The 23,221-nt window shown below is 38.2% G+C and overlaps 1 long non-coding RNA gene across 1 annotated transcript; it reads left to right on the plus strand.

Moving 5' to 3' along the window:
• Nucleotides 1-29: 29 nt before the first annotated feature.
• Nucleotides 30-22,620, plus strand: LOC112671612 (uncharacterized). The gene is made up of 3 exons (XR_003143731.3): nt 30-205; nt 4,097-4,156; nt 22,434-22,620. It is a non-coding gene; the product is annotated as an uncharacterized LOC112671612 (long non-coding RNA).
• The last annotated feature ends 601 nt before the right edge of the window (nt 22,621-23,221 follow it).

Consider the following 23,221-nt stretch of genomic DNA (forward strand, 5'->3'; position numbering starts at 1 on the left):
ATTCCATTCCATTCCATTCCATTGTAAGAGCCCTCTCTTCCTGTGCTCCTGCCCTCTACCTCCTCCTGTCTACAAGCAATCTAGAGAACAGAAAAATGAACCTTCCCTCTAAAGCTTTTCCCTTCTCAGACTTTTTTCATTTCATCATAGTCCAGATCCGTGCTCCCCAATGCCGGTGATATTTACATTTTCTCCAGCAATGCAGGTTTGTATCCTCATCCTACTCAAAGAATGAGATCTTGTCTTGATCCTTTACTCCATCTCTGATAGAAATGTCTATATTCAAAAGTCTGACCCTTACCCAAACAGTATCTGAAGCTACAGTTGTAAAGAGGTTGGTAGGTGGACTTTTGAGGGGATGATGAGGTGAGAGGTGAAGAATAGGCTACTGTGATGTTGGATAATTGAACGAATGCTTATTCTTGAGATTTTGCCTGGGGCCCAAATTTTGATTTTTTTTTTTTGATTTTTTTTTCTTTTTTTTTTTGCAGTACCATGTAAAGCACATAAGTTCCATGTTTTGGCTACCACTCCATTTATGTATGGAAAATGACAATTCTGTTTATCTACTTAATGATTGTATTGGTGTGAGGATTAATGTGTTGACATATTCGATGTAAATTGAATCTCTGACCTAAAAATGATATTGCTTTAGTGCTTCTACACATAGGCAAATCTTAACTGTGTGGATCCCCTCCTCCATTCTCCCCAGTGCTCAGGTCAATAGGGAAGGAACCTGAACATGTATGGAAGATATGTTTACCCTGGTAGATGAGATTCTATCTCAACCCCCATTGAATCTAAATTTGGCCTCTAGAACAATCCCCTGAGACTTGTTTCCTGTGAGATTACCAAAACAAAAACAAAAGAAGGGGAGGGTGGAATTCACCTGAAGGACCTTGAAACGTTTGGAAAAGTACTCAGGGAAATTAATGTCACAGCCTTTTTGGCTCACTAAATCATGGATGTATTGTGTTGCTGCATTTTATATCAAGAATGAAAGCCAATGGCAGTTGGCTCTGTCTCCTGCCAGAGACAGCTTTCCATATGCCAAGTTCCCACCAACAATAAGTCCAGTCACCTCTGCACCTCACTGAACAGCTCTCTATGAAAAGAACGGAGAGAGGCAGATTAGTGGAACTTCTAGCATTTCACAGAAAATATGAATGAGATGTCCTCACCCCTTTTTCTTCCCTCTCCCCCGAGTATCAAGTGATTTCAGTCTCCAGGACCCAACTTTCTCTCACCTGAATATGCGAGTGTGTTTATTGTAGTCATGCTGCACTGTAAGACAGTAATAAATGCTGGTTGCTAAGAGGATTTGAACAGATTTCCAAAGCAGATTTTAAGAACATTCTTGGTTTCTTAAGTCACCATGTTGGGATAGCAGATTTAGCAGATGGGAGAGTCTTCACTGGCACTAACCTTCCACTGTCTTCAATTCTAGTCTTTCAGTGCAGCACCTTGATCTATGCCCACGGGTTCTCTTTCTTAGGGTAATTCTTCCAGGAAAAGAAATCTAGGGCAGCCCAGGTGGCTTAGTGGTTTAGCGCCACCTTCAGCTCAGGGCCTGGTCCTGGAGACCTCGGATCAAGTCCCACATCAGACTTCCTGTGTGGAGCCTGCTTCTTCTCCCTCTGCCTGTGTCTCTGCCTCTCTCTCTGTGTGTGTCTCTCATGAGTAAATTAAAGAGAGAGAGAGAGAGAGAGAAAGAAAGAGAAAGAGAGAAAGAAAGAAAGAGAAAGAAAGAAAGAAAGAAAGAAGAAAGAAAGAAAGAAAGAAAGAAAGAAAGAAAGAAAGAAGAGAAAAAAAGAAAAAAGAAAGAAGAAATCTACTGTCCTTATCTGAATATATTTTTGCAAAGTAACTACTTTCCACTTTTGCAACATAGATGTCAGAGTGAAGCAAAAAGTGAAAAATCCACTCTGCATGGAAAGAGGAAACTGTCCCTTATTTGGATACTTCTTGTCTTATTTGGATATGTCCTATTTGGATACTTCTGATTTCAAGACAGATCTGAAGAAGATTCCAGGTTATAGTACTATTCCCCCAAATGAAAAAAGTGGTGACTTGTAAGACAAAAATGACAGATAGAACCACGAAATGTGACCGTTATGAGAATTTCCTAAAATGAGGTGCCCATGTAATTGCTTTACTTGGGTTGCTTTTATATGGCGGTTTGTACTAACACCCACAAGTGAGGACACTGATGAAATAAAGGAGACTTGGACTGCCAGAGGCCCATTTTTGAGTTGTCCTCATGAATGCAGCAAGCTCGAGTCCAAATGGAAAAGGGAATCACCTAGAGATCAACACTTGTGAGTTCCAAAGTGCTGCTCTGAAGTTTCATTTGCAATATGATTTCCCAGGAAAAGTGTTCACTGTGTGTAACACAAACAAACTGGGCTTGGTTCACAGGCCTGGTCAGCACCTGTGCCTCTGCTTTCCTGCACTGTTTTAGATCTCCAATGTGAAGACAGGTCTGTACAATGTTTGAGAGAGTCAAAGCAATCCTTCCATGGACTCTGGCCTCTTCTGAGTCTCACTCAAATGCCCTTTCTTTTTCACCTGGAGAAATCATGTGCTATATCAAATTAGAAGCCAAATGATGTTTTTAGGACCAGAGTGTTTTCCTTTGATGATGAACATTTTTTAAAACCACGAATTCCTGTTAAATACTTTGATCTGATTCATAAATAAAATATAATCTAGGAGCATGAAATTTAAAATCTCTGCAATGAATCATTTTAAAAATCAGTATAAGTGGACCTCTTGCATATGCACACACACATATGCACACACACACACCCATTTGCTTTTGGAGAATAATGTAACAATTGTGGTTCTTTCCTACTTATGTGGGTTTTTTTGTTTGTTTTTAGTTTTTATTTATTTATTTACTTAAGAGAGAAAGAGAGAGCAGGAGAAGGAGCAAAGGAAGAGGGAAAAGCAGACTTGGTATTGAGCACAGAGCCCTACTTGGGGATAGGACCTACAACCCTAAGATCAAGATCTGAGCTGAAATCAAGAGTCAAACAAGTCGGACGCTTAACTGACTAAGCCACCTAGGTGCCCTTCTGTTTACATTTTCTAAATAAGTCTTCTGCAAGGTGGGTGGCTGTGAGATCTCTCCCATATATGTTGTTAAATTCTCGAAGAAAGAAAAGAAACTACCTTTGGAACTACATTATGTCTAATTTTGTAGTTCCTACCTACCTTAGGAGAAGCAAGTGTAAACTGATGTGAGGCTGGGCCTCAATCATGCACATACGAGCTCAACCAATGGCACAACCATTCAAGAGACAAAACTTAATGAGATTAAGTCTGAGATCTGGATTCTAATTTTCAATGGGCTGAAGCAAAGGTTACTCTGATGTGCAGGACAGTTCCATGTCCAGTAAATGCTGCCTATATGCTCTTCATGGTCACTTTATCATCACTGATCCTCCGTCACCACATTGCTACTTAATCCTTGTTATTTACTGACTCAATAATAAAAGTAGAATATACTTCAAAGCCACAATGAGAAGAGTTTTATTTTTAAAGATGTTATTTATTTATTTATCTATTTATTTATTTAATTATGAGAGAGAGAGTATGTAAGAGCAAGAGAGAGAGCAAAAGCAAGGAGAACGACAGAGGGAGAGGGAGAGGGAGAAGTAGGCTTCCCACCAAGCAGGGAGCCCAACTCATGGATCTCCATCCCAGGGCTCTGGGATTATGACCTAAGCTGAAAGCAGATGCTTAAGCAACTGAAGTACCCTTGAAGCCTTTCTTAATAAAGTTTTCCATGCTTCCCTCACTTTTTCCATATCTGAGGGCAAATTCCTTTGTCTCTATTCACCTTACCTTACAGAATAGCTCATCTGGCAGTAATTGCAGCAAAAGAGTAACTATTCTATTCAAACAAAATCTGGTGATTTTTTTTTAAGCTTTAAAGACTATCTTAGTCTGCACAGATTGCCATAACAAAATACCATGAGCTGGGTGGCTTAAACAACAGAAATTTATAATCTTCTGGTTCTGGAGACCGGAAGTCCAAGATCAAATTTCAGCAGGCTTTATTTCTGGTGAGAGTGCCCTTCTTGTCTTGTAGATGGTTGCCTTCTTGCTGCAGTCTTCAAATGGCCATCCTTCTGAGCACTGACATGGGAAGGTAAGCTCCTGGTGTCTCTTCTTAGAAGAATGCTAATCCTATAAAGGCCCTACCACAATGATCCTATTTCACTTTAATTATTTCCTTATTCCAAAGAGCACACTAGGGAGTTAGCACTTCAGCATATGAATTTGGGTGTGATACATACATTTTAGTCCTAACAAGGGTACTCAAACTCTCTACTTGGAAATCTCTTTTCTTGATATGCAGCTAGAATACTCACTCATAGATATGCCTTCCTACTCTAAAATAGCTTTCAGGTGTACAAACTGCTATATCAAATAGTCGGCACACAGTGAGAGCCACCATCCTAGATAAACCTTCCCTAAGCTATAATCTATGTAATATGAATAAGAGTTCCTCAGAAAAATGGTTCTTGGTTCAAATACATAAGACAAATGCAACATACTATTATTTTTCTCCTTTAGTTAGTTATAGGGCACATTAAAACTTGAAAGATTCTGAGCAGTCCTACAGTAAAGATAACTACTTTATATACTTTATACACTATAAACTACATACTTTATCATATAACACAATATTTCAAAAGTTTTTTGAAGAACTCCCAGAATGTTGGAAAATAATGTCCTAAATCAATCTAATTAAGAGAGTTTGCAAAAAAAGAGAGAGCAAGAAAAAAGAGAAAGAGTTTATAAATTTTTCTCACTAAATTTTTTTAAATTTTATTTATTTCTTTAAGAGAAAGAACATGAGCAGGGGAGGGGCAGAGGAACAGGTACAAGCAGACTCCCTGCTGAATGCAGAGCCCAATGCAAGGCTCTCCACAGGATTCTATCCCAGGACCCTGAGATCATGACCTAAACCAAAGTCAGACTTTCAGTCAACTGAGCTACTCAGGATCCCCACCAAAAATCTTTTAAACAATTATCTCCCTAATATTTTGTAGCCAAAGATCTGTGGCACTGCACTATATCTTCTATGGTAACAAAATCAACATGCACCTAGCAATTAAGCACAAACTAAAGAATATGAAGCTCTGAATTCTACTCCTGGTTTCTACTACCTACTTGTTTACTTTTCTCATTTTTTTTTCTCTTTTCTACAGCTATTTATAACCAGTAAGATTATTTTGTACTATGGCTGTTAAACATATTGAAAATATGAAGCCCCAGATCTAGAATATATCAAAATAGACAAGTCCATGATCAGGATCACCTAATTCATCCTTTTTCATTTGCAAGGATATTAAAAAAGGGGGGAAAAAACTATCCTTAGAAAGATAATCTATGCATTCAGAAAGCAACCATTCTGATGTTAGTACTATTCCTGTTTCTCATGTGTAATAGAATATAGCTCCAAGATTCTGTAAGGATACATTCAATTATATGCAGACACATGTCAGCACACACCAACATTCGTGTGTGTGGGTAATGAAGTAAGTTAATATGAAGAGAGCTGTCACATCATCCAAAATGATTACATAAGCTAATTGGTCTGTGCATGCAAAAAGATACAAGACAACCATTACACATCCTAATAAATCTGCAAAATATTTACTTCACATTAGATACAATTGCAAACACTATGCAGTTCTGGAAAGTATCAAATGTTAGCTTTTATTGGTTTCTTTAAACACTAGATCATATTTAGGACTTTCACATTCAAATCACCTGTCATTCATCACTGTATTTGGCATGAGACAATAGCTAAAAAGAGACTGGGTCAGTGAAATTTTTGAATCACACCCACGAATAAAAGTGGTTAAAAGTTTTCACATTCACAGTGAAAACAATTAATGCAAAACTGCTCTAACACAATATAAAATTAATCTCCCTTTTAGATATGGATACAAATTAAAATAATACAGGATATGGACACAAGATTAAAAGAAACACAGAAAAGCAAGCAGTGCTTTTTGTCAGCCTCTTTATCATGGTCTGGCTTGTGTGAACATGAAAAGCAGGAAGATGTGGGCTCAAGCAGAGTGGGAGACACGGGGCCCAGAGACCTTCTTGGCTTCATTCCACTGGAAATATGATTACATAATGCTTTTCTTTAAAAAAAAAAAAAAAAGGAGGGGGGAATTCTCACAAATATACAGAAGTCTGTTGAATTTCTATACACTAATAACAAACTATCAAAAAGAAAAATTAAGAAAACAATCCATCTTAAAATTGCATTAAAAAAAAATCCTAGGAATAATATAACCAAGCAGGTGAAAGAACTGTACACTAAAAACTATAAGACAATGATGAAAGAAATTGAAGACACAAATAAAAGGAAAGATATTTCATGTTCAAGGATTGGAAGGATATTATTAAAATATCCATATGACCCAAAGCAATCAACAGATTCAGTGAAATCCCTATCAAAATTCCAATGACATTTTTCATAGAAATAGAACAAGCAATTCTAAATTTGTATGGAACCATAAAAGACCCTGAAGAGCCAAAACAATCTTGAAAAAGCCAGAGGCATCATGCTCCCTGGTTTCAAATCAATTACAAAGATACTAATCAAAACACTATGGTATTGGCATAAAAACATACACATAAAACAATGAAGTATAAATGAAGAATAGAGTCCAGAAATAAACACACACCATCATGGTCAATTAATTTATGACAAAGGAGCCATGAATACATGATGGAAATAGGATAGCTCCTTCAATAAATGGTGCTGAGAAAACTGGACAGCTACATGTAAAAGAATGAAAATGGACCACTACCTGACCATACATAAAAATTAACTAAGAGATTAAAGATTTAGACATAAGACCTGAAGCCATAAAGCTTCCAGAAGTAAACAGGTAGTAAGCTCCCTGACATTTAGCTTGGTGATGTTTTTTGGATTTCACACCAAAAGCAGAAGCAACAAAAGCAAAAATATACAAGTGGGACTACATCAAACTAAAAGAGTTCTACACAGCAAAGGAAAACACCAACAAAATGAAAAGGCAACCTATGGAATAGGAAAAAATATTAGGAAATCATATATCTGATAAGGGGCTAATATCCAAAATACTGAAAGAAATTACACAACTCAATAGTAAAAGAAAACAATCTGATTTTAAAATGGACAGTGGAGGGGTGCCTGGCTAGCTCAGTCAGTAGAGCATGTGACTCTTGATCTGAGGATTCTGAGTTGAAGCCCCATGTTGGGCATGGAGCCTTCTTAAATAAAAATGGACAGAGGATATCAAAAGACATTTTTCTAACACGGACATACACTTGGGCAACAGGCACATGAAAAGATGCTCAACAGGAGGTGGGACAACATGGCAGAGGAGTAGGGTCCTCACCTCACCCGACCCCCACCCCAACTTACCTAGATAACTTTCACATCCTGAACACCTACAAATTCCACCTGAGAGTTAAAGAGAGAACAGCTGGAACACTACAGGGAGAAGAGTTTGTGCTTCTAATAAGGTAGGAAGGTGGGGGGGGGGGGATAAATAAATGAATGAATAAATAAATAAATAAATAAATAAATAAATAAATAAATAAATAAAAAGAATCCAAGGGGGGAGGGGCCCCACAAGAAGCCGGGCTAAGGCTAGTGGTGAAAGCCTCTGGGGCAGGAAAGCCCAGCCCTGGGGAAGTGGGAACTCGGGCAGGATCGCAGGAGGGGCAGTGAAGCCTCAAGATTCCCGGGTGGCTATAAGAGGAGGGGCGCCGGGGACAGCTCACAGCAAACTGCGGCCTGATCTCGGTAAAAGTCTGGAGCGCTGCAGCCCTCAGGGCATTTGGGAGCATCTGCTCTGTTAGGCGGCCCGGCTCCAGACCGAGGTGGCCGTGCCCTGTTCCCTTCGGGAGAGGCGGTCCCGGAGTGCAGTTCCAGCGGCACAGGACCCGATCCCAGGGAGCCCAGTGGATACAGCCGGCGATCCCATGTTCCCCCCAGGACAGGTGGAGGTGGGGAGGGCACAGGACAGGGAGACTCTCCTGCCACGGGGCACCCCGAGCTGTGCAGGTCAGTGCCCCCTGCACCTGCCTCCAGGAGCGCATCCAGGCCACTTCGGACTGGGAGACTGTGGTAGTTACCGGGGGAGCTGACTCCAGGGCTGGAGAGCTGGCCACTGCCATTGTTGTTCCTCCTGGTTTCACCCTGCGCCTGGGAGGGGCGGGGCCACCAGGGAACAGAGGCCTCACGGGGTAAACAGCTCCCCCTGAGCCCAGCTCCCGGCAGGGGGTGGGGCATCTCCCCAGGTGCACACACCTGAGAATCAGCACAGCAGGCCCCTCCCCCAGAAGGCCAGCTGGAAGGACAGGGGAAGGGCAAGTTCTTGACCCAGCGGGGCTGGAAAGCTCCAGGGGAAGTCGAGGGACTTATAGTATATAGAACTAGAGGGTACCCCCCTCTATTTATTTATTTTATTTATTTTTTATTTAATTTTATTTATTTTTTTATTTTTTATTTTTTATTTATTTATTTTTCCTTTTTCCATGTCAACTCATTTTTATATCAGACTAAAACTTTCCAACATATTTTCTCTTTTCCCACCTTAACTATAATATTTTACCAGCTCTTCATTTTTAAATTGCTTTCTTTTTGACTTTCATATTTCTACAATTATATGTCTTAGATATATTTTTCACTTCTGGATTCCCTTCAACATATTCAATTTAACTTTGAGAGATATACAAGATACTGGGCTTTTGTTTTGTGTTTTTTGGTTTCTCTGCCTCATTTTTTGTTCTACAATGGCGGAAGTTAATACCTTCTAAGACAAGACCAGCATGCACCCAGAACCAAGTGGTATACTGTGCTGGTTCATTCTGTGAGATTCCTCATTCCCATTCTGCCCTCCTCTTTTATCTTGTTTATGTTTTGCTGGTCAATGTTGGGACTTTCAATAAGTATTGCTGGTTTATATAAATTTAGGATTGAACATCTTCTAATATATAGAAATTAATACACTCAGAACCAAGAGATCACCCTCTAGGACCCCTCAGGTAAACTACATTCTCTCTCCACTACCACTACTTTACCACCACCACCCACCAGGCGCGCCCCCCCTTTTGTCCTTTTTTTTTTTTTTTTCTTTTTTCTTTTTCCTCTTTATTTTTTTTTCTTCTTTTTTTCTTTTTCTTTTTTCTTCTTCTTTGGGGTTTTTGGCCTTTTACTTTTTATGACTTTAATTTAAAGTGTTTTTCATGTTAGTGAACTTTTTGTTATATTTTGTTCTGATCTTTTTCATTTTCTGGTCTCTGACCTCATCAGAATCATCTAGGGTGGAATTTATTTAGGTCGTGGATGATATTTTTGACTCATCCCACTCATACAGCCACTCTGCACTGAGCAAAATGACTAGAAGGAAGAACTCACCACAAAAGAATCAGAAACAGTACTCTCTACCACAGAGTTACAGAATATGGATTTCAATTCTATGTCAGAAAGCCAATTCAGAAGCACAATTATAAAGCTACTGGTGGCTCTGGTAAAAAGCATAAAGGGACTCTAGAGACTTCATTACCGCAGAATTGAGATCTAGTCAGGCCGAAATGAAAAATCAATTAAATGAGATGCAATCCAAAATAGATGTCCTAACTGCTAGGGTTAATGAGGTGGAAGAAAGAGTGAGTGACACAGAAGACAAGTTGATGGTAAGGAAGGAAGCTGAGGAAAAAAGAGAAAAACAATTAAGATACCTTGAGAAAAGACTAAGGGAAATAAATGATAGCCTCAGAAGGAAGCATCTAGGTATAATTAGGGTTCCAGAAGACACAGAGAGGGACAGAGGGCCACAAAGTATATTTGAACAAATCATAGCTGAGAACTACCCTAATCTGGGGAGGGAAACAGACATTCAGATCCAGGACATAGAGAGGCCCCCCCAAAAAAAAATCAGTAAAAACTGTTCAACACCTCGACAGTTAATAGTGAAACTTGAAAATTCTAAAGGTAAAGAGAAAATCCTTAAAGCAATAAGAGACAGAGACTCTTAACTTATATGGGGAGAAATATCAGATTAACAGCAGACCTCTCCACAGACACCTGGCAGGTCAGAAAGGGCTGGCATGATATATTCAGGGTACTAAATGAGAAGAACATGCTGCCAAGAATACTTTATCCAGCAAGGCTCTCATTCAGAATAGGAGAGATAAAGAGCTTCCAGGATAGGCAGAAACTGAAAGAATATGTGAGCACCAAACCGGCTCTGCAAGAAATATCAAGGGGGATACTATAAAAGAAAGAGGAAGTCCAAGGAAACAATCCACAAGAACAGGGACTTAATAGCTATTATGATGACACTAAATTCATATCTTTCAATAGTTACTCTGAACATGAATGGGCTTAATGATCCCATCAAAAGACGTAGGATTTCAGACTGGATAAAAAAGCAAGACCCATCTATTTGCTGTCTACAAGAGACTCATTTTAGACCTAAGGACACCTACAGCCTGAAAATGAAAGGTTGGAGAACAATTTACCATTCAAATGGTCCTCAAAAGAAGACTGGGGTACCAATCCTCATATCAGATAAATTAAAGTTTATCCCAGAGACTGTAGTAAGAGATGAAGAGGGACACTATATCATTCTTAAAGGGTCTATCCAACAAGAAGACCTAACAATCATGAATATTTATACCCCTAATGTGGGAGCTGCCAAGTATATCAATCAATTAATAACCAAAGTAAAGAGATATTTGGTTAATATACTAATAGTAGGAGATTTCAACATGGCACTTTTAGCAAATGACAGATTTTCTAAGTACAACATCACCAAAGAAACAAGAGCTTTATTTTTTTTTAAGATTTTATTTATTTATTCATTAGAGATACAGAGAGAGAGAGAGAGAGAGATAGAGAGAGAGAGGCAGAGACACAGGCAGAAGGAGAAGCAGACCCCACATAGGGAGCCCGACGCGGGACTCGATTCCGGGTCTCCAGAATCAGGCCCTGGGCTGAAGGTGGCGCAAAACCACTGAGCCACTTTAAATGATACACTGGACCAGATGGATTTCACAGATATTTACAGAACTTTTCATCCAAACACAACTGAATACACATTCTTCTCAAGTGCACATGGAACTTTCCCCAGAATAGACCACATACTGGGTCACAAATCAAGTCTCAGCTGATACCAAAAGATTGGGATTGTCCCCTGCATATTTTCAGACCACAATGCTTTGAAACTAGAGCTCAATCACAAAAAGAAATTTGGAAGAAACTCAAACACATGGAGGTTAAAGAGCATCCTACTAAAAGATGAAAGGGTCAAGCAGGAAATTAGAGAAGAATTAAAAAGATTCATGGAAACTAATGAAAATACAGATACAACCATTCAAAATCTTTGGGATACAGCAAAAGCGGTGCTAAGAGGGAAATATATTGCAATACAAGCTTCCCTCAAAAAATTGGAAAAAACTCAAATACACAAGCTAACCTTGCACTTAAAGGAACTGGAGAAAGAACAGCAAGTAAAACCTACACCAAGCAGAAGAGAGATAATAAAGATTCGAGCAGAACTCAATGAAATAGAGACCAGAAGAACTGTAGAACAGATCAACAAAACCAGGGGTTGGTTATTTGAAAGAATTAATAAGATACATAAACCATTAGCCAGCTTTATTAAAAAGAAAAAAATTAAAATTAAATCATGAATGAAAGAGGAGAGATCACAACCAATACCAAGGAAATACAAGTGATTTTTAAAACGTATTATGAGCAGCTATATGCCAACAAATTAGGCAATCTAGAAGAAATGGACGCATTTCTGGAAACCACAAACTACCAAAACCGAAACAAGAATAGAAAACCTGAACAGGCCAATAACCAGCAAGGAAATTGAAGCAGTCATCAAAAACCTCCCAAGACACAAAAGTCCAGGGCCAGATGGCTTCCCAGGGGAATTCTATCAAACTTTAAAGAAGAAATAATACCTACTCTACTAAAGCTGTTCCAAAGGTTAGAAAGGGACAGAATACTTCCAAATTCGTTCTATGAGGCATCACCTTGATTCTGAAACCAGATAAAGACCCCCACCAAAAAGGAGAATTATAGTCCAATATCCCTGATGAACACAGATGCAAAAATTCTCAACAAGATACTAGCCAATAGGATCCAACAGTACATTAAGAAGAGTATTCACCATGACCAAGTGGGATTTATCCACAGGATGCAAGGCTGATTCAATATTCATAAAGCAATCAACGTGATAGATCATTATCAACAAGAGAAAAAACAAGAACCATATGATCCTCTCAATAGATGTAGAGAAAGCATTTGACAAAATACAGCATCCATTCCTGATTAAAACTCTTCAGAGTGTAGGGATAGAGGGAACATTCCTCAGCATCTTAAAAGCCATCTATGAAAAGCCCACAGCAAATATTATTCTCAATGGGGAAGCACTGGGAGCCTTTCCCCTAAGATCAGGAACAAGACAGGGATGTCCACTCTCACCACTGCTATTCAACATAGTATTAGAAGTCCTACCCTAGCAATCAGACAACAAAAAGAAATAAAAGGCATTCAAATTGGCAAAGAAGAAGTCAAACTCTCTCTTCGCCGATGACATGATACTCTACATAGAAAACCCAAAAGACTCCACCCCAAAATTGCTAGAACTCATACAGCAATTCAGCAGTGTGGCAGGATACAAAATCAATGCCCAGAAGTCAGTGGCTCTTCTATACACTAACAATGAACCTGAAGAAAAAGAAATTAAGGAGTCAATCCCATTTACAATTGCACCCAAAAGCATAAGATACCTAGGAATAAACCTAACCAAAGAGGTAAAGGATCTATACCCTAAAAACTATAGAACACTTCTGAAAGAAATTGAGGAAGATGGAAAGAGATGAAAAAAATATTCCATGCTCATGGATTGGAAGAATAAACAATTATTTTTCTTTTCTAACAAGAAAAACAATTTTTTTTCCTGGTCCACAGAAGATGCTTATTTGATGTAACAAAACAATACAGTTAGTGTTAGATCCAACACAAAAAGCAAAAGAAATGAAAAATTTGTACAATGCACATAGAAAAACCAGATGTTTACTGTGACAACTATATATTTCTAAAATAATGCTTCTAAAATTACTCATTTATTGAAATCTACATGAAAACAGAAAGATGTTAATAGCAACAAAGTGGATAAAAACCAAACATCAAATTTTGAGCAAATTAACATACTGGGCAATTTTGCTAACAAAGCATGATTTTTTTTTTTCTTGTTCACAATCTGCTCAAAATATCTTTATACCGACAGGGTGGGCAGAACATTTAGGTTTAATATCAATTACACAACATTAGCATAAACTTCCACAACTACAGATAGGGTATTGTTTTCTTTTGAGCTGGCAAAGTGACTTTCACGTTTAGGAAAACGTCTATGCTACCCAGAGCAATTTACACATTCAATGCAATCCCTATCAAAATACCATAAACTTTCTTCACAGAGTTGGAATAAATAATCTTAAGATTTATGTGGAATCAGAAAAGACCCTGAATAGCCAGGGGAATATTGAAAAAGAAAACCAAAGCCAGGGACATCACAATGCCAGATTTTAAGCTGTACTACAAAGCTGTGATCATCAAGACAGTGTAGTACCATCACAAAAACAGACACATAGATCAATGGAACAGAATAGAGAACCCAGAAATAGACACTCAACTCTATGGTCAACTAATATTTGACAAAGCAGGAAAGAATATCCACTGGGAAAAGGGAAGTCAATAAATAGTGTTTGGGAAAATTTGGACAGCCACTTGCAGAAGGATGAAACTGGACCATTCTCTTACACCAGACACAAAGGTAAACTCAAAATGGATGAAAGATCTAAATGTAAGACAGGAATCGATCAAAATCCTAGAGCAGAACACAGGCAACACCCTTTTTGAACTTGGCCACAGCAACTTCTTGCAAGATACATCTATGAAGGCAAGGGAAACAAAAGCAAAAATGAACTATTAGGACTTAATCCAGATAAAAAGCTTCTGCACAGCAAAAAAAAAAAAAAAAAAAAAAACAGTCAAGAAAACTAAAAGACAACCTACAGAATGGGAGAACATATTTGCAAATGACATATCAGATAAAGGGCTAGTATCCAAGATTTATAAAGAACTTATTAAACTCGACACCCAAGAAACAAACAATTCAATCATGAAATGGGCAAAGACATGAACAGAAATTTCACCAAATAAGACAAGCACATGGCCAACAAGCACATGAGAAAATGCTCTGCATCACTGGCCATCAGGGAAATACCAATCAAAACCACAATGAGATACCACCTCACACCAGTGAGAATGGGGAAAATTAACAAGACAGGAAACTAAATGTTGGAGAGGATGTGGAGAAAGGGGAATCCCCTTGCACTGTTGGTGGGAATGTGAACTGGTGCAGCCACTCTGGAAAACTGTGTGGAGGTTCCTCAAAGAGTTAAAAATAGAGCTACCCTATGACCAGCAATTGCACTGTTGGGGATTTACCCCAAAGATACAGATGCAGGGAAACGCCAGGACACCTGCATCCCAATGTTTATAGCAGCAATGTCCACAATAGCAAACTGTAAAAGAAGCCATGATGTCCTTGGTTAAATATACAATGGAATATTACTCATCCATTAGAAAGGATGATTACCCACCATTTGTTTCCACGTGGGTAGAACTGGAGGGTATTATGCTGAGTGAAGTAAGTCAGTTGGAGAAAGAAAATCATCATATGGTTTCACTTATACGGGGAATATAAGAAATAGGGAAAGGGATTATAAGGGAAAGGAGGGAAAATGAGTGAGAGAAATTAGAAAGGGTGACAAAACATGAGAGACTCCTAACTCTGGGAAACAAAGGATAGTGGAAGGGGAGGTGGGTGGGGGGATGGGATAACTGGGTGACAGGCTCTGAGGGGGGCACTTGACAGGATGAGCACTGGGTATTATACTATATGTTGGCAAATCAAACTTCAATAAAAAAATAAAAGTAAATAAAATAAATTTTTAAAAAAGATGCTCAACATCACCAATCATCAAGAAAAACAAATCAAGAGCACAATGAGATATTACCTCATACCTGTTGAACTCAGAAAAACAAAAAACTAGTGTTGGCAAGAATGTGGAGAAAAGGAAGGCCTTGTGCACTTTTGATGGGAATGTAAACTGATGCAGCCACTATGAAAAATAATACAGTTTTCTGAAAAAATCAAAAATAGAACTACTATATGATCCAGCAATTCTACTACTCAGTATTTATCTGAAGAAAACAAAAATGCAGGGGCATCTGGGTGGCTCAGTTGGTTGAGCATCTGACTCTTGATTTTGGCTCAGGTCATGATCTCAGGTTTATGAGATTGAGCCCCCTCATCGGGCTCCATGCTGGGCATGCAGCCTACTTAAGATTCTCTCTCTCCTTCTCCCTCTGCCCCTCCCTCCTCTCTAAAAAAAAAAAATGAAGAAAACAAAAACACTAACTTGAAAATATATACACACCTCACCATGTTTACTGCAACATTATTTACAATAGCCAAGATGTGGAAACAACCTAAGTGTTTATCAATGGATAAATGGATAAAGAAATTATGGTGTGTATATAAACAGACACACACACACTGAAGTATACTATCCAGCCATAAAAAAGAAAGAAATCTTGCCATTTGTGACAACATGGGTGGACTTAAGAGCATTGTGCTAATTGAAATAAGGCAAACGAAGAAAGGCATATATCATATGATCTCATTTACATGCAGAATTTAAAAAACAAGGCTCTTAGATACAGAGATCATATTGATGGTCACAGGGGGAGGAGGATGAAATGGGTGAAGGGAATCAAAAGGTATGAACTTCCAGTTGTAAAAGAAGTAAGTCAGGGGTATGTAATGTATAACATGGCAACTCTAGTTTATAATACTGTACTGCATATGTGAAAGTTGCTAAGAGAGTACATCTTAAAAGTTCTCACATAAAAAAAAAGTTCCATAACTGTATGATAACTGATATTAACCAGACTTACTGTGGTGATAATTTCACATCATATACAAATACTGAATTATTATGTTGTATACTTGAAACTATTGCATGTCACCTATACCTCAATAAAATAAAATTTTAAGAGCATTCTCATAGCACCTTAAAGTTCTTCTTTTACAAATTCTTTATTATCTGAACTGCTTGATAGACTATAAATTACTTGAGGGGCAAAGATTGGGTCTGTTTCAGAACTGTGCCTGGAATGTAGTATATGCCCAGTAATTATTTTTAATTGTAATGAAGACAAATTGAGTTTTTGAACATTTTGGAGAAGGAATTTTTCTTTGACTAAAAAGACTCAGAAAGTTATAAAGGCAGAAAAGACAATATGAAAAAAATTCTAACACCGTTATCATATCAGCACATTTATTCAGAGCAAAAAAAAATGTCTTATTTTAAACGGGTTGAAATCTAAAATGTATAAAATGTATGTTACATGCAGAGAATGACAAACTGCTGCAGAAAGACTACAAGAGCAGAAATAGCAGTGAGCTTACTAGGAAAGAAAACACACCTATCTTGAAGCTTAGTCATCATTACCTTTGGCATGAGAAACCCAAAAACATGCCACAAAATTGGAATCTCTTTCTAAAACTAAGATTTGGCAATTTACTAGATATGAGCTAGGATGAACCACAGCACTCAAAGGGGAAACTTCAAATGATTGTGTCTTAATGCAGTAATTAGGTAGAAGGGGGGAAAACACACACACACAAAGGAGGACAAAGGAATACAATAAAACAAATCTTCAAAATGGGTAGAAGTGAAAACACTCATTGTTTCAGCATGCTAGCATCTGGTAATATTACAAGGCTCCCAGGCAGTCCTGTTTGCTGCCCAGGTATTACAGCAAGAAGAAATTCTGACAAAGACCTTTGGAGATCCCGAAACATAGTATGGTTGCTTGCATATCAGAAAAGGAAGACTTTCAGGAAGATAAATGCATGCAGGGAAAATGTAAATTCAAAGTTCTGACGTATTATTAAGTTGCTTATTTTTTAAAGTTATCTTAGAGTCTAAAGTTTAATGCTCAAGAATATAAATAAACAGGAAATATATTTTAAAGCACCAATAGGATTTTTTAATGCATACACATGTATGATAAACTATATACATGTGCTACCATTCCCTGTGTTAAACAATATATTAGTAAATCTTAATTTCTTTCTTGATTTTTCACATAAAAACATATACAAATTATATTCCTTTCTACTTATTCCTCAGTTTATTATCATCCACTCTGCTAAAGCTCTGTGCTGCCTGCATTATGGACCATTGCCCTGAGAATTTGAAAATTTGTAAATAAATCCTCAAAGGCCATAAAATATACCCTAGAATAAGTGGCAAGATATCTGAAAGAAAAAAGAACATTGGAGGATTAGGTTGATTTGCCCTCCATAGGGACATAATCAGAAATTCATTCTCACAATACCAATTAAAAGGGAGGGGGATGCTCCTGGCTGGCCCAGTCAGTAGAGCACATAACTCTTGATCTCAGGGTTTTGAGTTTGAGCCCCATGTTGGGCACTGATATTAGTTACAAGTAAAATAAAAAATAAATAAATAAATAAATAAATAAATAAATAAATAAATAAATAAACTTTAAAAAGTCATGTAATTAATGGGATGATTGTATTTTTTAGGACTCAAGGATGAGTTTCTTAAATTGTACTCAAATTTATTTCTTTTCAATATTAAATTCCAAACAAACTTAGCAAAAAATACTTCATGACAATTTGACTGATAATATAAATGTCAGAATGGATAGAAGTCTGGAAACCCCTGTTTCTAGACAGAGGTCAGAAAATGGGGAGAGGAACTGATGACTATACAAGAAAAAAAGAAAAACAAGGGAATGTGAATGGCATAAACAAAAACTTTTTTTAATGGCATAAAAAAAAAGTTGTAGAGATATTATCTCAGTGATTTCAAAGGGATGTATTTTAAACAAGAGGAATCTGTTTTATTTGTATATAGACAAGAACATTCACACGGCCAGTGTACACATACCTTCATTTCTGCATAAACCCCTATTACCTCTAATAGCGTCCTTATTACTTGACTTCAGCTGCCTGAGTTTGATAATAAATCCACCAAAAGAAATATCCAGTGACAGGAAAAGATAGATTTACAGTTTTCCCATGGGATCCCAGGCATAAATTCAGTTTTTTTTCTTAACGCCCAAAGTTGCAGATGCTTTCCATTTTTACAAATACTTTTTGTATGACTGTCTACTATGGCATGTTATAAATTTTAGTTATTTCACTTCTTATAAAAGGCCGTACATTAAAATCTCATTTCAACTATTAAGCCTTAGAACAAAAGGAGCGCTATTCCACCCACTACCAGGTTCTTCACCAGTGCACTGTTTTATTCATCAAGATCTTCCTGTGGTGGCTAAAGTTCTACTTCTAACCTGTTCAGTGTATTCTTTCCCTTTCAGGATATTTGTTACTCCGAGACTTCTTTTTCTCTAAGAATCCTTTCACTTAAGCAATACTGACTCATTTTTCAGCAAAATTTTTGTTCTCATTCTTCCAAAAGAGAAAATAATCCCTGCAGTTGCCACCTGTTGAACATTTTCAATTTCCACAATTTCCTCTCAATAAAATGCTGACCAGAATTACAGTAATTCTGAAAGTGTTCTCTCTGGCTCCTTCTTTAATGCTGGAAGAACTTACCACTGATGGACTATTTCTTTTGATAGTTGTACATTCTAAGGCTGCATTTTACTACTGCCAAATCGAATGCAGATGGTTTCAATGTAGAAGCCACAATCTAGCCTCAGTCTCTTTCCTGATCAGTATTCTTCTTGGGGCTTTCACTTCAAACTGTTGATCCCAGGAGTCTCTGGCCTTGTCTGTATGACTTATCAATTCTCTATACAAACCACCTTCCCCTCTCAAAGGGTGAAACACTGAGATTATTACAAAATGGCCCCCTTTATAACATCATAACCACTATTCTTTTGCATTTGTCATCACTCAAATCACTATGTTTCAAATACCCATCCCTAATATATCATGCAGACATCATCAGGTTGAGTGTAACATTACTGCTTGAGCACTTACTTAACTTCCTCTCCCTTCCCACTGGTTTTCAACATTCACTGGACTTTTCCCATCCACAGATGAAATGTTGATTTGCATTTCCCAACCTCCTAGCCTAAATTAGACCAAAACCCAAACCAGGCCCACTGCCTTCTCAGCTACAAAGACTTCATAAACTCTATACAAGTGGCGTCATGAGAAACACTAGTCAAGGGAAAGATAATCCCACTATACATGTTGAAAATTTCCATTACCTCATTGCAGTGGGTTAATGGTGGCCCTCTGAAAGACATGCCTATATCCCAGAAAGTGTGATTTTTATCTCATTTTGGAAAAGCAGCTTTGCAGATGCAGCCAAGGTAAGGATTTCAAGACAAAATCATCCAAGATTTTTCAGGTGGACACTAAGTCCAGTGGCAAGTGCCTTCCGAAGGTATACAAGGGAAGACACACAGAGGAGTAGGCCATGTGAGGAGGGAAGCAGAGATAGGAGCGATGCAGCCACCTGCCAAGGAGCATCTGGAGCCACCAGCAGTGGGAGGAGGCAAGGAAGGATCCTCCCAGAGCCGCCAGAGGGAGCACGGCCCTGCCAACACCTTGATTTTGGACTTTTGGCCCCCAGGCCATGAGAGAATAAATTTCTATTGTTTTAAGCCACCCCATTTGTACAAATGTGTTAAGGCAGCCCTAGGAAATTAACAAATCCATTATAATTACATACAGCTTAGTTAGGAAGGAAACACTCAAGTCAGGATCCTTGAATACAAATACTTACTAGGATCACAAAAATTTGAGTTACCTAGGTTCATTCACCCTATAAGTATTGACCATCTCTTGTTTGCCAGGTCCCCATACTAATTATTGGGAATACACAGGAAAACAGGGGGAAACCGTTGTTCCTGCCTGAATAGAGCTGATATGTTAGTGTTTCCAGTCCAAAATTAAGCCAAAGGCAATTCTAATTTCTAAAGGAAAATAATCTTGGAAATGCTTTTTAACTGGAAGTCCTTAATTATGTATAAAATAATTAATACCACATGAATAAGTTTTCTTCCATGCATGTAGCTTCAAAAATGAAGTAAAAAAGCATTTGGCCAAATATATTTGGGACTTTCCTGAGTTTAAGTCTTTAGGAAAATGGTTGGAAGGACACAATGAACTCCCAAATGACAGTGGTGATAAAAATGACTATGCCATCATTTGTAAGTGTTGTTTGTTTCTGAACAACTTGTACGCTATGTAAACATTTGTGTGGGGGGGAGGGTTTGTATGTTGTGTAAACTTTTTTTCTTCACCCTCACCCAGACAACTTGGGGAAATCCATGAGGTGGAATGAAGCATGGAGATTACCTGCTTAACTATACTCACATGTATTAAGAACAACAATAACTATCATTTATTGTGATGATTACTTTCCAGTCACTTTGCCTAAATGGTTTATACACAGAATCTCATTTGACCTACAAAACATCCCTAAGAGACAGTCCCAATTATCTACTTTCTTTGAGGTCAGCTATTTGCCTGCATTCCTGAAAACCTCATTCCCTTGCCCAGATAAGTGACCATGGATTTGGAAGTTCCAATAACTTCTGACTTTCTTACTGTTCCTCTCTGCCTTTGCCTGGCCTTCCTGCCTTGCTGTTAACTGATGAAATGACTATCACAATCCTAGAAATATGACCCAAAGTGACTGTGCACCTGCAAAAGAGTCTCCATTCTTCATTAGATAGAGCTGAGGACAGAAACAGCTCCAGGCTTGAAGGGACTTTTTCCTAACAGCCTGGGATTGACCACTGTCTGCTCTGACCTCCCATGTTACATTCAGACATAATATACACATGCCAACAGACTGTCATTCAGATTGTCTCCACCCTCCCTGCCCTTCTATCACTTTCTTTCTGTTTAATCCTGCCTGTCACCCAAAGGAGTAGCAATGCCAAATGGATTTGATGGCAGAACTAGCACAAAATTTGCAGATTGTCTGAAGCCTAATCTGCTCATAGTAAAAACCCAAAGGATGGGGCTTTAACAGAGCCTAAAGGAATCTGCTGCTATAAAGTTGCATCTTAAAAAGTAGTCATAAGACCACCTGTTTTAGAATCTCCTACAGTGCTAAAAATTCAGCTTCTCAGACTATACCCCAAGCTCACTGAATCAAGAACAAAGACTTGAGGTCTGGGAATCTGCACTATTAAGATTCCCAGGTGTTTTTTAATATGCTCGGAAGAGTGGAATCCACAAGATGAGGAAACTCCCCTAAGAAGTCATCACTAAATGGATGTATGCTGGTGTCAGTATAAAGAAGGCAAAGGGGGGCAAGGAAAAAGGACAGAATGACCTTAAAAGATGACCACCGGAGAATACAAAAACTGTGTATAGTAAAAAGAATACTGGATTGGGACTTGAAAGACCCAGGTTCTGCGCTCAACTCTACTACTCATTCATTCAAAATGTATGTATTAACTAACTACTATGTAGACAATTTTGAAAGAGGCTCTAGGGATACAGCAGAAGGCAAATCCCTGACCACAAGGAGCTTGCAAGGGAGACAGACAATAACAAGTAAGCATATTGTTCAGTAACATATGAGTGCTCTGAAAAGAGACAGAGTTAGGGATAAGGAGTAATGGGAGTGAGCAATCAGATCTGGAAAGTGGATGAAATGAGGTAAGCAAACTATTCCAGTATCTATCGAGAGAGCATTTAGCTGGAATGGAGCTTGTATGCAGATGGAATACCAGGTAGGAAGCTTTGAGGAAAGGAGTGTTGTATACAAGGAAGAGAATGAAGCTAGCATGTCTGGAACAACATGAGTACATCAGGGTCTAACTCTCTTCATTCCCAAAACTTTATTTCATCAACAAGCATTTATAGGTTAAATTTAATTTCCTGTGCTTTGACCCATAGCAGGCGTGGTCTGTGAAATTCTGATTTAATTTTCTTAGTACAAGGGTGACTTGAGAAAGATCCAAGTTTTTGCACAAACAAATTAACAGCTAGCCATCTACAATGCCATGGTTTTTACAACCTTCCCCTGACATCTCTATCCATAAAGTCATCCTATTAAGTAAGTCAGAAAAGTTCATTGTTTCTCAATAGCTACTATTTCTAGTAACTTACTCTTTGGAATACATGGAGAACACTGGAGTTCTAGTTTCCAGCCATGAATATGTTAGCTCGGATTTGCCTGATTAGCTGAGGGTCAACAACCTAGATGCCTACACAGGCACAGAATGGTTTGGGAATGGAGATGGGGTAAGGAGGAAGAGTTACAATAAAATTGTGTTCCTACAGGGAAAAGGACAGAAAAAATAAAGCCAGAGATACATCTTCCTGTGACCAGGATTCATCATGGAATTCCCACCAAATCCTGGGCAGCTCAGAAGGCAGTATAAAGACAGCATGAGGATCCCAAATGTGCACATAACAGGCTCCAAATGATGAAAGCCCTTGAGTGGAACTTGAGGGAAAAATTCAAAAATAAATTTCAAAACTGAATCTTTTTATTCTGTTTTACTTTTATTTGCTATACATAAAGTAAATCCCATTCCTAATTTAACTAACATTAGTGAGACTTTCTAATTCACCATCAGCTGCCTCTCCCCAGCCTCATTTGTCTCCCTCCCCTCTTCTCTGGGACCCAGCAGTGTGCCTAATTTATAGGCACACAGAATCCCATTGCCCACCACTGCAACACTTTTAAATAAAACAACAGACATCTACAGTTCCTTCTGGTGTATTTGTTTGTATTTAGACCGTAGCTTTTGACTTGGGAAAAGGAAAAGGAAGCATCTCAAAGATTAAGTTGGCCAGAGATCATCTTCTTGGTTTGAAAATGAAGACTATCAGAGTGGGGGGAGGAGAGGGTGGAGAGAAAAGGTCTTGAGAATAGTTCTCTCCATGTAAAGTACTAAATTGAACGATGTACCAGTAACAACAGCAACACAAGAACAACCACAAAAACTTGACTAATGTTTTTGGATACAGTAGAGAATGAACCCAGGTTTTCAAAATCTATCAAGTAACTATATTCTACATCACAGAGCTCATAACCACACTCCATGAGGTTCATCAATTCAGAA

This window comes from Canis lupus, chromosome 32 (assembly GCF_003254725.2).
Source record: "Canis lupus dingo isolate Sandy chromosome 32, ASM325472v2, whole genome shotgun sequence".
Lineage (NCBI taxonomy): Eukaryota > Metazoa > Chordata > Mammalia > Carnivora > Canidae > Canis > Canis lupus.